We start from the raw sequence: 15,285 nt of genomic DNA, 5'->3' as shown, positions 1-15,285 counted from the left end.
GTCACCCCTCTGAAGGCAATAGTAGCCGGGTTGCCAACCCTCCAGGCTTGTCCTTGAGTCTCCAGGAATTAAATATAAATCTCCAGGAGAGTGCTGAGAGCAACTTGGAAGATAAATCATAGGGCATTCTGAAAATGAATATTGAATGTTGAGTCCAATGTATACAGTAGTCCAGCTGGTGTTTAAAATGCCATGACAATGTGCATTTGCTTGTCCAACAGTTGCACTGTGCATGCATTTCTTTACCTGTGTGGCTGCAGCTTTGTCACAACGTAAAGTCTGTGCACCGTAACTGATATATGCACGCACACAGGCATGTCCGTCTTGTCTCTTTAGCCTATGCTACACTGCAATTGCCTTGCACTTTCAACAGAAATGGATTTTGGTGAGGGCTCTTTAAAACACAGCAGCTCCTAAAGTACCGTAAAAAAGAGAGAGTACTATTGTTGTTGCAATGATGAATAGTGTAGAGATCCTTGACTATAAAAATTGGCTTTGCAAAGTCGATGACTTCACAGCAAAATGCATTCTGTGTGGTCAAGCATTTTCTGTTAAATAAACCTAATCCACGGATTTTTGCTGTATTTGTCCTTTTCTAATGGTATGCTATTTTATTTTCTGTATTTTTAAATAGTGGAATTAACTACAAACATACAAACATACACACAAACATTTAAACATGCGTTAACAAGCAAAGTAACCTAAACCTGATCTCGCTATTTAAAAATAAGATTCACATTGCAAGGGGAGATTTTGCAATATTATTTACTTAAGCAATATGCTTAAAATGTGAGATGATAATCCATATGACTCTCATTATTTCCACCAAAGGCAAAATGATGGCTCTGTAGTGAATGAGTTTTAGAGTACAGTAGGTCAGTCATTAATGCCATTATGTCATGAGATGAAACCTTCTGGAAATAGATGCAAACAGAGTTGGCAACTCTAAGTAGCAGATATTGAGGACTTGCAAGTCAGTTTCTTGTCTCTTTTCCCATCTCTTTCCAGTATCTCCCCTCGGCCAGAGCCAATTCTAGCCACTGTTGCAGTTGCTGGCTCCTTTCAGAAGTGTTTCTCTCTCCTCTTTCCAAAACAGTCAGTGCCATCTCTTCAAATGGTCTGTGCATGAGGGTATCACTCCATGTGCTAGTTACTGCTGTTGCAGGGAGAAAGCGTAGATTAAAAAACTATTCATGTGAGGGTGATCAGTATTGACCAATGGGATTCTTTAAAAATTTCCCTAGGTCTAATAAAAATATCTGGTGTATGTGTGCCAAAAGGGGAATAAAAGAGTGAGCAGCAAGCAAGGTGTGATATCTGCAAAATGAGCCAGTTGAGAGAAGAGTCTGTTGTTTAATTGGCCAAGTTAAACAAGATACAATTAGGACTAACTTGGTCCCCTAAGGTATCTTGGAACTCCCGGGGAGATTATGGGGAAGCTGTTGCTTTAACTGTATCTTGTTTAACTTGGCCGTTTCAATGGTTTACACTTTTCTGACTTGGCTCTTGTACATATCACAACTGCAAACTGCTGACTGGTCTTTCTCCTCCCCCCTCCATCTTTTTCTGTGTGTTAACTGTTCTGGATTAGATAACACTAGATTAAGAAAAAAATCAAATATCTAGAATTTATAACGTAACCAAATATTCTGAAAGATGATCCATGATGTCATGGAACCTTCCTGAAGTGTGTGCACCATATGATCTTATCACTACCATTTACACTAACTGTAATGTTCTCTCTGACACTGTCTCTCCCTCCTATCTCTTCATCCCCACCTATGCAGGGCCGAGTAGTGAGCTGCTTCTAGCTGAAAAAGTTCACCCATCCCTATGATAGGTAGTGCTCCATATATGGTCAGAGATGTGTGTTACGTAAAATATGTCCATTGTGCTGTGGGTACCTCAGGTTCAGCCTTGCCTGAAAGTCATTTCCGTGGGATTGTTTCCCTGTAACTCTCTCTCTCTCTCTCTCTCTCTCTCTAGGGAGTGCTCCAGTAATTATACAGCTCACGAGTTACATATGCCGTAGGTGCTCTTGCTGAATGTGAGGGCAGACTCCTATACTACAAGCACAGGGCCTAGGTTAATTTTTGTGAGGAAACCGTGACTGAAAGTGGGAGGACTCTGGGGAAACATACAATGGATAGATAATGGGTTAAAAATACATTTATTTTTTAAAAGGATGATGACAAAGTGCAAACTAAGGCTAACATTAAATCAACCTGGAGGGAAGGGGGGCAGTGGGAGCTGCAGAGACGGTGCTGGGGGCGGGGTCAGCGCGCAGAGCCGCCGCCTCCCCACCCCAGGGGGCGCAGAGATGTGCTAGCAGCCAGCCGCTTCTGGGAGCGGCGTGGGGCCACAGCAGGAAGGCAGGCAGCCTGCCTGAGCCCCACTGCACTGCCAGACTTTTAGCAGCCCGGACATCACGGTCCACTGGCAGGGGCTCCAGGATTGATGGTTTGGTGACCACTGCGCTAGATGCATATAGGAGATAGTGCTGGACTGGAAAGTACCGTGTTCTCATCTCAAGTGAACTGTGTGGAGTCTGTAAACTGTCCAAGACAAATAGTCAAAGTTCAAGATGTTTACAAGCTGATGGCACCAGAGGTTATAACTCTGGATTTTTCATTTTCCCCTGGTTTTCCTTGAACAAACAAATAAAAAAGACACCTCAGGGAAACAGAAATAGAAAGCCATTAAGATTATGAAACTGAGCATTCAAAAGTCAAGACATTCCAAAAGTTAAGATTTCTTCTGCAATGCTAACTTGGCACTGTAACACATACAGAATATTTTCTCTTCTTTTCTAGTCCTGTTTTCTAGTGTGACCAAAATTTGTTTTTTGGAGGGGCAAGTAAGATGTTGTTAGATTTTTCACTCTTAACAATCACGGTAGAAGGATGTGGGCCTGGGATGGTAAATTTTCATGGCAGTTCTCGAGGCAACTAAATCTGTACATAATACACAGTCACACTGTTATGTAAGAGTTACTCATTTGCCCCATTGGAAGTAGAGTTAATAGGATTGTTTCCTTACATATAGTATATAAATAATTTAAAATAGCAATATGTATATTCCCGTTATTTCATCAGAACATTCCAGGGGCCAATATCTTCTTTTTTCAGTCAGTTTCACAGTTGCAGCTGCTGCCTCCTTCATTGTTCCTCTGGTCTGTGTTAAAGTCGTGATCAGGACTTTGAACCTGACAAGAAAGGCTCCAAGCTGAAAGCCAGTGCTCTGAAACTGACAATGGGGGAAAGCTTTGAGTTGGATATTGGCGTTTATTGCTCTGCTTTTTTGTTCTCCTGATTCACTGTAGCATGAAGACAGACAAAGGGAGAAGAAATGTGAAAGTGCTAGAATGATGCTGGGGGTCATAAAATCATCCCTTCAGAATATAGTCAAAGTGTATTACATAAGATTTCTTATCCTGTGGTGGATCTGTGATCCCTTTGACTCATCTATTTTATCTGCTGGCTATCTATTTCTGTTGAGCCAGTGCTGATCTGCTTGCCAGGACTGAACCTAACAATTTTGCAATATATAATCATTTTATTTACAAAATGCCCTTTCACCCACTTAGGCACTCAGGGTGTTGTGTACCTAGGGGATGAACACTTCATAGCTATTGTAGGCCGAGTACTCTGGACTTCTTGCATTCCTCCATCGCCTTCCACCCACAAGCTCCTTATGTGCCTCACCCCCATTCCCTCTCTATTTTAGGGACTGCCTGCAGTTTCTCCCACCTCCTCTCTCATGCCAGGGGCTCTTTGTGTCCCACATTATCCCTTTGCTACACACCAGAGGCTTTGAGTGACTCCCATGTCCCGGTCCCTCCATATCATTGTCCCCCTATTTCACCCCCCCTATGGCAGGGGCTTTGTGTGGTTCCCTTTCCCCCCATTCTCCCCAGGCTGGGGGGGTCTGTATACCTCTCCTTCCCCCCTCATCCTGTACCAGAGTCTTGTATTGTTTCCCCAAATGTCAAGGTCTCTGTGTGCCCCCCATTCCCCTCCTCACCTCAAATAAAGAATTGATTGGATGCAGCCTTCCAGATGTATTGCATGACAGACAATCAGAGAAGTGTTGAGTGTTAGCCTGTGTTTTGCTTGGTCAATTGTTTCATGCACAAAAAATAAATGATCAAAGCATTATAATAATACTACACTTAAAAGGTTCCAAGAGGAACCACTTTCAGCAAGACAGGACACAAAAAGAGGTTTTTATTTAAGAAACAGTTGAAGAGGAAGGTCTTACATAAACATGGGTAGGGCCCCTTATTCTCTCCATCGCTCTCAAATTGCCAAAGCCCAAATGTGGGGTGCAGCGTGTGACCCAAAATGAGGGGGAGACACTCAAATTACATAAGGAGGAAACATTAAACGATTCAGGGGTCATAGCTGTTTCTGTGTTTACTTTCTCAATCTCGTGATTCTCTCTGTCTGATGTACAGTAACTGCTCGCTTAACGTTGTAGTTATGTTCCTGAAAAATGCGACTTTAAGCAAAACGATGTTAAGCGAATCCAATTTCCCCATAAGAATTAATGTAAATCGGGGGGTTAGGTTCCAGGGAAGTTTTTTCACCAGACAAAAGACTATATATATATATATATATATATACACACACACACACACACATAATATGCCCACACCACACAGTATAAGTTTTAAATACTGATACACAGCGATGATGATTGTGAAGCTTGGTTGAGGTGGTGGAGTCAGAGGGTGCGATATTTCCCAGGGGATGCCTTACTGCTAATTGATGAACTAGCAATTGGCTGAGCCCTCAAGGGTTAACTCGTTGTTAATGCAGCCTCACACTCTACAAGGCAGCACGAATGGAGGGAGGGGAGACAGCATGGCAGACAGAGACAGAGACACACACCGTGTGTGTGAAAGAGAGATGCACATTACTCCTTTAATTATGCTGACCCCACTCTAAGTACACTGCCTTTTTAAGCAGATCAGCAAGCTGAGATGGCAGCTGTTGCCAGGCAGCTCCCTCCATCCTGAGCCCCATCGTGTGTCCCCCCTGCTCTATGGAAGATGGGGTAAGTGGGCTGCAGGGGGGAGGGGGACAGCCTAACATTAGCCCCCTTCTCCCCCCCCCCCCCAGCAAGCAGGAGGCTCCCAGGAGCAGCACATGGCAGTGGGGGGAGGGACAGCTGAACTGCTGGCAATTGGTAGCCTGCTGGGTGGCTGCCGCACAGGGAACTTAGGGGAGCGGGGAGCTGCTAGGGGGCTGCGGGTCCACCCTGGTTCCAAGCCCCCACCAGCGAGCTGCAATGGGCTTCTCTTCCTGCAAGCAGTGGACAAAGCAGGCGCCTGCCAAAAGATGTTATAAGGGAGCATTGCACAACTTTAAACGAGTATGTTCCCTAATTGATCAGCAACGTAACAAAGAAACAACGTTAACCGGGATGACTTTAAGTGCGGAGTGCCTGTATATCATTTTCAACAATAAAAGTGAGAGGACAGAAAATGTATAGGATTGCAATGAGAGCACCTCCAGAAGGCTGAGCCCTATACATGATAATCCCCAGGCTTTGGGGACAGTTTGATTTTTATTTCATCTTTGCAGCTGGTTCCTATTTCTGTGTGTTGGGCCAAATTAAAATCACTGATACAAACAGCCCAAACTTGCAGAAAGTTCAGTTCTAGATCCGAACTTTGCAGTTCAGGCTCATTCTCTCCTTCCAAATATGAGAGTAAACATGGCTGTAAATAGGGGTTGGGGAAAAAGTTGTTCTAGGTGTCGTTTAAACGTGGGTAGCAGTGAGTGCTGCAGACTACAGCCCACGGCAAAAAACTGATCACCTGCTGAGTCACGTGGCGGTTGCGTCCCTGAATCAGCAGCAGTGTGTATCACTGTGCAAATACTTTCGTGGAAGTCTTTAAGGGCTTGTCTGCACTTGAAACTTTTTTGGATTAACTTGCATTGTTGGGGGATAAACATCCACATACACAAGGGTTTGTTTTTCTTTTGTATTATCTGGCATTTCAATCTGCATTAATTAATCCACTTTGGAAGCAAAGTTACTCAAATTTGGAGTAAGTTATTCCACAGTAAAGTAGGTGTGGACACATTCCCATTTCAAACGAACTATTCTGCTTCTGGCAGTCCTCCCACTGCATTGCTGTGCACCAGGGTACGCCTGTTTACCTGTCTGCCATCTCCTGCTCCAGGATCATCTTGACTTGATGTCCCCTCAGTTTAAATGCTGGTATACAGCCAGGTTAGCCCAAATTCAAACATCCAGATCCCATACCAATTATCCAGCAGCCATGCCCTGTGCTACTCCATAGCCTCATGCTGAGATCCTAGGCTTCCTTGCTTTCTGCAGAGAGCAGCTCCAGTCCTATCTTAACAGCAGTCCCCGGGATGCCAACATATACAAGTATCAGAGGGGTAGCCGTGTTAGTCTGTATCCACAAAAACAACCAGGAGTCCGGTGGCACCTTAAAGAATAACAGATTTATTTGAGCATAAGATTTTGTGGGTTAAAAACCCACTTATTTAGATGCGTCTGATGCATTCTTCGGATGCATCTGAAGAAGTGGGTTTTTTTACCCATGAAAGCTTATGCCCAAATAAATCTGTTAACATATACAACAGGATATCAAACCATATGAAACAGGGGGGCACTCTTGGGGCCTGATCCAGGGCCCAAGCAAAGGCAAGGAGCTCTGACAAGGTTATAAAACACCAGGAACAATAACGCTTCTAGCAGAAGTTGCAAGATTTGCATCTCTGAAGAGAGATGGGCCAGTTTTTTGCAAGGGGGGGCACCACCAAACCCTGGCATGTTGTGGGTGAAAACACCCCGCAGATGCCAACCAGGTGTCCAGGATGCTACGCAGAAGGAGATTGACGTAGATAACCAGGAGCTCTTTGACTTGCAAAGCCCTGATGCAGGTCCTGGGGACAGTGCCAGAGATACAGGAGACCCCCAAATCCAAGATGGAGAACCAGCGCAACAGAACTGGGGAGGGGATCTCTTCCATTTTGTAAGTTACACTGACCTAAGCGCTGATGTGGACAGCGCTATGTCGGCAGGAGAGCTTTTCCCTTTGACATAACTATCGCTGCTTTCTGCCCTGCGGTAAGCTCTCTAGTGTAGCCATAGCCTCAGTGCATGTTGTACTGCAATCAGAGGTGTGACTGCAGTTTGGGAAGGCATACCCATGCTAGTTTTAATCTAGCTAGTGCAGCTAAAAATAGCAGTGAAGATATGATTGCATGGATCCCAGCAGGGGCTGTACAAGCCCACCTGGAACGCACATGGCCAGCTTGTGCTGGGGTCCGTGCTGTCCCGTCGCTGCTGTGTTTAGTCATACTAGCTAGATTAAAGCTAGCGTGGATATGTCTACTGTGACAAAGTTCCTCTTCTGCCTCGGTGGGTCTTGTGCTTATTGGCGGATTTGCTCGCCTCAGAGGTTCACGGCAGCACTCAGTTTGGCTGCTTTCGTGGCTCGAAAAATTCTGCCGTTCACTCAGTTAGCCTCATCACTGGCCAGCATGGGGAAAGGAAGAAGAACAATCCCTGCAGTCTCTGCTGATCCACCTAGTGGATCGGGAACAAGCCAGAGACCTTCTCCTCTGGTGGAACCCACAGTTCAGTTCAACTCCTCCGGTATCAAGTAGGGAGTTGGGGGAATGGAGGGATGGGGGGAACCCAGGCCCGCCATCTACTCAGGGTTCCAGTCCAGGGCCCTGTGGATTGCAGCAACTTCCCCATGGCCTCCTCCCAACACCTTCTTTATTCTCACCACTGGACCGTCCTCCTGATGTCCGATAATGCTTGTACTTCTTAGTCGTCCACTAGTATGCTTACTCACTCTCAGCTTCTTGCTCCCAGCTCCTCACACACACTCCACAAACTGAAGTGAGCTCCTTTTTAAACCCAGGTGCCCTGATTAGCCAGCCTTAATTGATTCTAGCAGCTTCTTGATTGGCTGCAGGTGTTCCAATCAGCCTGTCTGCCTTAATTGTTTCCAGAAAGTTCCTGATTGTTCTGGAACCTTCCCTGTTACCTTACCCAGGGGAAAGGGACCTACTTAACCAGGGGCTAATATATCTGCCTTCTGTTACTCTCCTGTAGCCCTCTGGCCCGACCCTGTCATGCTACCCAAAGCTTCAGTTATGCCTCTGATTGCAGTGTAGACAAACCCTAAGTGAGCAATCCCTGGCCTTGCCAGAGCTCAGGGGCTGAACTGTGACAGGCCCTTGCATGAGTCACACAAGGCCAGGAGAAGGGTTCTTAGAGGCTCCTTTTTCTCACCCACTCATAGTCTGCCCCAGATATGTTAAGTAACCTTATTACAGTCACATGGCTAGTTGTTGGCAGAGTAGGGAATAGAACCCAGCTCTCCTGGCTCTCAGTTCCATGCTTTGACTATTAGACCTTACTGCTTTTTGTCATCGTAAATTAGCAAAACACAGTCTAGAGCAGGGTGGGCAAACTACAGCCCACGGGCTTGATCCAGCCCCTCAGGGCTTTGGATCCGGCCTACGGGATTGCCACCTCCATGGCGCTATGGGCCCCGCACCACTCCCAGAAGCGGCTGGCACCCCATCCCTGCGGCCCCTGGTGTGGGGGGACAGAGGGCTCTGTGCGCTGCCCTTGCCTGTGGGTACCTCCCTCTGCAGCTCCCATTGGTTGGGAATGGGGAACTGGGGCCAATGGGAGCTTCGGGGAAGGTACCCACAGGCAAGGGCAGTGCATGGAGCCCTCTCCCTCCACTCCTCAGGGGCCACAGGGACGGGGTGCCGGCCGCTTCCCAGAGTGGCGTGGGGCCAAGGCAGGCAGGGAGCCTGCTCTGGCCACAGAGCACACCGCTGCCACCCCGGAGCCGCTCCAGGTAAGTGGTGCCGGGCCGGAGCCCGCACCCCAACCCCCTGCCCTGAGCCCCCTGCCGCACCCGTCCTGCACCTCAACCCGCTTCCCTGAGCCCCTTGCTGCACCTGTCCTGCACCCCAAGCCCCTGCCCCGGCCCTGCATGCAATCTCCCCACCCAGATGTGGCCCTCAGGCCAAAAAGTTTGCCCACCCCTGGTCTAAAGGGTGCTGAACAGAGCAGGTATGTTTTTAATGGTCAAATCCATTAACTGCAAGAAATCCAACCCATCAAACAGTTATGCTGTGCTCACCCCCCTCCTCCCCAAACACCTGAACAAAACCAGAACTCTCCAGAAAGCAATATAACAGAAAAACAATAGATTTATTACCTGAGAGAGAGCAGAGGCATGCAAAAAATCTTTCATCATATAGATTGCGTAATGCAATTTGCAACATGGAAATTATACTCTATTTTTATTACACTTTTTGTCAAGGATAGTGTTCTAATGGAAAATATGATCAGTTTGGATGTAACTAAATGTGGAGGATTTCCATTATCCATACCATTCCCTTTTCAGTTATGCATATAATAGTGATAGAGGGAAAGGTTGTATGGCCCTCTGATGTCAGTGTTATCATATACACAATGCTGGGATTACGCACTTGTTCACTGAGCTATTTTCTGGTTACATGCCATATAGTCTGCTGGCCTTGTTAATTTGATCATTGATTAAGGAATCCGTGATTAGCACCAGTTTTTTAGTGTTACTATGAATTCTTGGGAGTGCTTGGGCTTACCTAGACAAAGGGTCTGGAGCTGGAATACTGGTGTGCCTAAGTACAATGTCTGCTGTTTCACTTAGGTAATAAATTATTGGTTTTGCTGTTTGGACATCCTGAGCCAAATCCTCTGTTGAAGTAATTTTGACTTCTATGGAGTTACGCCAACAGACACTTTAACTTCCTGGTTTTTGGGTGTTGCTTGGGCATTTTCCCCCCATTGTGATTGCTTTAATAGAAATTATTAATATTGTATTATATTTTAATATAAAATATAGTGTGTGTGGAGGATTTGTGTGTGTGGAGGGGGGGATATTATGTCATGCTGTCTATAGCAAGGAAACAACAAACCTTATAGTGCTACAAAGCATCATGTAGGTTAGGTAGCTGTGAATTATGATGATTGTTTTCACCTATAAATGATGGAACTAGTGCTGGTACTCAGGTGATTTGAATGATCTGTTGCTCAGACATATTGTAATGCAGCCAGGGGTGTGCTCTGCCTATTAAAGGTACTAGGACCCAGATCCTCAAAGGGATTTCAGTGGGAGCTGGGCACCTGAATACCTTGGAGGAGGTGATTCATAGATACTAAGGTCAGAAGGGACCATTATGATCATCTAGTCTGACCTGCACAACGCAGGCCACAGAATTTCACCCACCCACTCCTGTGAGACAACAGCATAACTCTATCGCGGCTTCTTGCGAGAAACCCCCATACTTTCGGTTGGAAGATCTATGAGCACAGCAGCTGCTCATCAGGCACCAGACTTGCAGTAGGCAGAGACTGATAAAAATTTAGCTTGGGACCTCTGAGATCACTAGTGCAGGCACATAAAGTTTTGTATCCCAGGTAACTAGCATTTTACATGGTAAGCTCTTTGATGCAGGGATTATCATTTGCCCTATGTTCGTACAGTGCCTGGAACAATGGGCCACTGACTCGGCTGGGGCCTGTAGGTACTCCCACAGTATAAATGTTAAGTAATAATATTCATCCTGCAATTAAACCAAGACTTAGTGTAAAGCCCTGCCAACATTAGTAAATGCCTCCAAAGGAAGTAGATATCTAACAAGAATCACTGTGTTTTGGAGAATCACAAAGCACCCATTTGTATTTCCTTAAAAATGCTTAATCTTTGTTAAAGAAAATGTTTTCTATGGGTTATAGAAATAAAAACAGCAAACTATCCTGTTTCAAGAAACAGCTCTCTGTTGAGCAAATTAATTAAACACAGGTGCAAGCTAGCTACAACAGTGTATCATCTTTTGCCTATTCCCAAGCCCTTCTAGCCAGTAGGAACACAACAGAGTCCTGGTGTTCTAATTAATCCATAATCTCACAATAGACTCAGAGATAATTACTTAGGACTAAAAGCACACGTCAGAAAAGAAGTGCACAAACACAAATATCATGTTCCAACACTTACACTTTTGTTGGGTAAAACCAGGATGATTCTTCGTGGGGATTTCTCGTCTTCATTTATTCCCCAAATCTTTGTCAGAAACACAGAAAGGTACTTTAGACAAGAGAACAGATTTTATTCCTCTAAAAGCACTTAGTCTAGTCTAAACTACTGGGTGTTTTGGAGTTTTGTTTGTTTGTTTTTACAGTAAAGAGGAGGACTGTTTTGGGACAATGAAACATCTGGAATCCCATTACAGCCATTGTATAACTTTTGGAGTATGTTTTCATTGGTATGGCATTGATTTTACTGGTATCAATATAAATATCGTGTTAGCTCGTAACTGCTAATTATATCAACATAAATTTAATTTATAGTGATAATCACAGTCCTCATGTTGTGCTGCTGCCAAACCTTACAACTGATGCTTTGAGACATCATGTAAACCCAGCCATTAGCAATCAAGTAAATGCTCCCATTACACATTACTGATACTGGCTAAAGAACTTTTTAATTGGCTTCTCACAATTTATGGCAGATAATGCAGGCTGTGAGCTCAAATTCAGGGTTCTTTTTCACATTTTCTGTCTGCTAAGTATCTGGATGCAGTGTTGTTGTAGCTCTGTTGGTCTCAGGATATTATTCTGTGTCATATTGAAAGCTTGTCTCTCTCACCGGCAGAAGTTGGTCCAAGAAAAGATATTACTTCACCCACATTCTCTCTCACATACCTGGATGCTAGCTGTATTATGTTGGATACCACAACAATAAGTGCTTGAATTTGAAAAGATTGGGATTGTGTACCTTAGAAAGGAAATGAATAGGAGGGCACTTGATACAAGTTTGTAAAATAACGAATGGTGTAGAGAAGGCAGATTGGTAGTTCTGTTCTCCCTGTCTCATAATACAGTGTTCGATGAAATCAAAAGGTGGCAAATCAAAAAAGGACAAAAGGAAATACTTTTGTCAAAATGTGTGATTAGGTGGTGGAGTTCATTGCCACAGAAGCTTGCTAAAGCCAAGAATTTAGCAAGATTCAGAGAGGGATTGGACATTTGTATGGATAAGAAAAATATCCAGAGTATTTATAGTTAATATGAACAAAAATGTTGGAAGGAATATAAAACCTTATTCTAAAATTTTAAACTAATCTCTAATTGTGGGGGATTAAGGTGAAACCTAAGTATGGCAGTTGATCCTATTGTGGGTGGATCTTGAATGTTACTTTAAAGTATCTGGTGCTGGCTATTGTCGGAGATAGGATCCTGCATTAGAGGGACCAGGGGTTTGATCCAGTATGGCAATTCCTATGTATCTATGCTTGAAAAAGAAACTGAAATTTCTAATGTAAGAATGGATCTTTTTGCTATTATTTCAGTCACTGGATCATTGAATTCATTTTGGGAAGAAACATACTGTGTGGGCTCTGTGTTGTCCACAGTTGTCAATGGAAGTCCCACAGGGGTCAATGGGAGTTGTGTGGGCAGGTCAGGAGCGAGATATGGCAGTGTATGAATAGGCAAACAAAGACGACAATAAACCAAGGACTTCAAAAAAATGAGAAACAGAGGCAGTGCTGGCTTGGGACTGTATGGAACATTGAGAGGAGTGTGTGGAGACTGGAATAATTATAGTAGCTTCTGTGATATCAAGAGATATTGATCCCTGTAGCATCAGCCTTTTCCTAAGTCAAACCACTGTGATAGCGTTCTGCAAAGTTTGGTGGGTGTGTATACGTGTACGTCATCGCTCCTAGTGTTCCCTTCAATTAGCTAACATGTTAAAACACAATTTACCATGCCTACTCTAGAGTTTTAAAATGTTACCTAACTTTTTTTTTTAAATCTTTTACCCTAGTCTAAGCACTGCATATAGTTGCCAGTATTTGCGACACTTTTCAAATGAGAAATCTCCAACTTTGCCAGCAGACCTAAGGTCGTCAAGGTTTTGGAAATTGCACAGGACGTTTCTAAAATGTTCTGTAAACATGGTCTTACTGCACAAGACACTAAAGGTATTTTCATGATGTGTCCATAGGGGAAATGTGAAGGTCTGCATATATATGCACAGAAATCAGATATTCTTTTCAGGGATATTTAAAGAGGTGTCTAATAAAATAATATGTAATAATATGAGAGATTAGTTTTTAAGGAGCCCTCTACAAATTTTCATGTGTCACGATTCACTGGTAAGATTCATTTAATTGACTAATAAGTAGTTTATTGACCTAGGTTACTTTTGTAGCAAGCTCTCCTGACCAATGTAGAATTGAGTATTCTATGCAGATAAAGGCATCCACTTTTCATTGTGTTTCTTTTTCTTGGAACACAAGAGTAGCCTTGTGTTCTAAATGATCTGTAATTGTTATTAGAGATGACTTTTTTTGCAGGCTTTCCGAAAGGTTTCTCTATTTTGCCTCCTTGATTTGATTGTATCTGATTGAATTTAGCTGAATAAAGGAGGAGCCAATATATCTATGATTAAAAAGCATAGATTTGAAGTATTTCTAATGAGTTCAAGCTGTTGTGTATATAGTTCAAATACTAGGCCCACTCTGCTGTAAATGTGTCTTCCTGTCTTGCTGACTGACTTGTACTTAAGCACACGGCTAGCTTTCAGTTTATGATTTACTCTCTGCTTAATTGCATTGACAATGGCAAGCAGTGAATAGACTCTGCTTGGGTTTAGGGGTAAAAACTAATATCTTGAATAAATCAGCCATAGGATGTGCCACTGTACTATGACAGTTATTAAGTATGGTAGAGTGAACTTTGCGTTGAGATTATCTCATTTCCAAGTTTATCAGAGTCACCTATGATTCCAAGGCCAGAAGGGACCACTGTGATAATCGAGTCTGGTCTCCCGTGTAACACAGGGCAATAGAACTCCCCAAAATAATTTCTTTTGCACTAGTACACATCGTTAAAAAAATCAAAAAAAAATCCAGTCTTGATTTTTAAAATTGCCAGTGATAGAGAATCAACCACAACCCTTGGTAAATTGTTCCCATAATTAATTAGCTTCACTGTTAAAAATGCACACCTTATTTCCAGTCTGAATTTGTCTAGCTTCACCTTCCAGCCATCGGATCTTGTTACACCTTTGTCCACTAGATTAAAGAACCCACTATTATCAAATATGTGACCCACGTAGGTACTTATAGGCTGTGATCAAGTCACCCCTTAACCTTTTTATTAAGCTACACCGATTGCACTCCTTGAGTCTATCAGTAAAAGTCAGTGGTCTCCAACCTGTTTACGCACAAGATCACTTTTTGAATTTAAAGACATCCCAGGATCTGCCCCACCCCTTCCCCGAGGCCCCATCTCCCCACCCCCGTTGCTTACTCTCCCCACCCTCACTCACTTTCACTGGGCTGGGGCAGAGGGTTGGGGTTCAGGAGGGGGTTTGGGCTCTGGACTGGGGCCGAGGGGTTCACAGTGTGGGAGGGGGCTCTGGGCTGAGTCTGGGACGGGGGTTTGGATGCAGGAGGTGGTACGGGGTGCTGGCTCTGGGAGGGGGGTCGGGGCAGGGGGTTGGGGTGAAGGAAGGGGTATGGGGTGCTGGCTCTGGGATGGGAGTCAGGGCTGGGGCAGGGGCTTGGGGTGCAAGAGGGGGTTCAGAGTACAGGAGGGAGTATGGGGTTCAGGCTCTGGGAGGGGGCTCAGGGCTGTGGGTTGGGTGTGGGCTCCCACCGGGGGGCACCTATGTTGGGCGGCTCCCGGACATCGGTGTAGTGAGGCTAAGGCAGGCTCCTTGCCAGCCCTGGTCCCACTCAGGCACCTTGGCACCTCCTCCCTATCACGAGCCGGGCCATGCCCCCACCCTGCCAGCCAGTAGCACACTATGTGGCCACACCGCTCCCAGAAGGGGCCAACGCTTTCTTGTGGCCCCTCGGGGCAGGGGGCACATGGCTCAGCACGCTGCTCCTCTCTGTAGGCACCCCCACAGCTCCCATTGGCCACAGCTACCCGTTCCCAGCCAATGGGAGCTGCAGGGGTGGTGCTTGCAGGCAGGAGCATTGCGTGGAGACCCCTCCCTCACCTCCCCCCGGTGGGGCTGCAGTGAGTGCTGGCCGCTTCTGGGAGCGGCATGGGGCCGCAGCAGGCAGGGAGCCTGCCTTAGTGGCAGTCAGCCCCACTGTGCTGCCATGGCTGGAGCTCGCGAATGACTGGGAGAGTCTCCAGGATCGACCAGTCAATTGTGATCGACGGGTTGGTAACCACTGCTATAAGGCATGTTTTTCAATCCTT

The 15,285-nt window shown here is 45.1% G+C and overlaps 1 long non-coding RNA gene across 1 annotated transcript in view; it reads left to right on the top strand.

Moving 5' to 3' along the window:
* Positions 1-15,285, top strand: part of LOC311516825 — a 141,008-nt gene that overhangs the window by 53,491 nt on the left and 72,232 nt on the right. The gene's annotated exons all lie outside the window — the stretch shown is intronic.

Source organism: Lepidochelys olivacea (assembly GCF_965140295.1).
Source record: "Lepidochelys olivacea isolate rLepOli2 genome assembly, chromosome: 2".
NCBI classification, from domain to species: Eukaryota; Metazoa; Chordata; order Testudines; family Cheloniidae; genus Lepidochelys; species Lepidochelys olivacea.
Note: the sequence above shows the minus strand (reverse complement) of the source record. Positions and strands in the feature narration are given on the sequence as shown.